Source organism: Schistocerca nitens, chromosome 3, assembly GCF_023898315.1.
Source record: "Schistocerca nitens isolate TAMUIC-IGC-003100 chromosome 3, iqSchNite1.1, whole genome shotgun sequence".
NCBI lineage: Eukaryota > Metazoa > Arthropoda > Insecta > Orthoptera > Acrididae > Schistocerca > Schistocerca nitens.
Window position 1 is genome coordinate 327,782,723 of NC_064616.1, and position 674 is coordinate 327,783,396.

Genomic DNA, 674 nt, shown 5'->3' on the forward strand with positions numbered 1-674 from the left:
AGTTTCCTTCAGTGGTACAAGCAATGTCGAGAGAAATGGCCCTTTACATGCATGGAGAAATTTCCATGAGTCAGAACTTATTGAATTTAATACAGTTTTTCTCGGAGAGTCTGAACTTAACTATCATGTTGTGACCCATTCCCTCCATCCCCCACCTCCCTGACACCAGCTTTTCATGTAGTGTTATGTCAGTAGAAACTCTTGTAGGTTTCCCAGTGTGGATTATTAAACGAATTATGATGCAGACTCATACAGTTCTTAGAGACTACCGAGTTCGTACCCTAGTCTCTTGTGAAGTATTCCTGCAAATGCACAGATGAAAGAAAGCTGTTTGCCATCTCCAAAGTAGCGACTTTAATTATTGTTTTCTTTGTGTAATATTTAAACTGTTTTATGAAGTGGCCAATATATGATAATAGTAATAAATAGCGACACTATTCATGCTTAGTCTCTAGTTTCATTTCACACTATGCACATGCTGCCCAGCCATATGTGCCCCATTCGATCATCTTCGAAAGAAAAAAAAAATGTAAATCTCAGAAAGGTTTCTCATCAATGAAGGAAAATCAGGAGAAAAATTTTTGTATGCACAATTTTTTTTCACTGGAGGGGGGAGGGGAGATTGGAGGAGTGTCATCCTGATCGGTGGGATGTGAGTATGATGATGGGAGTCT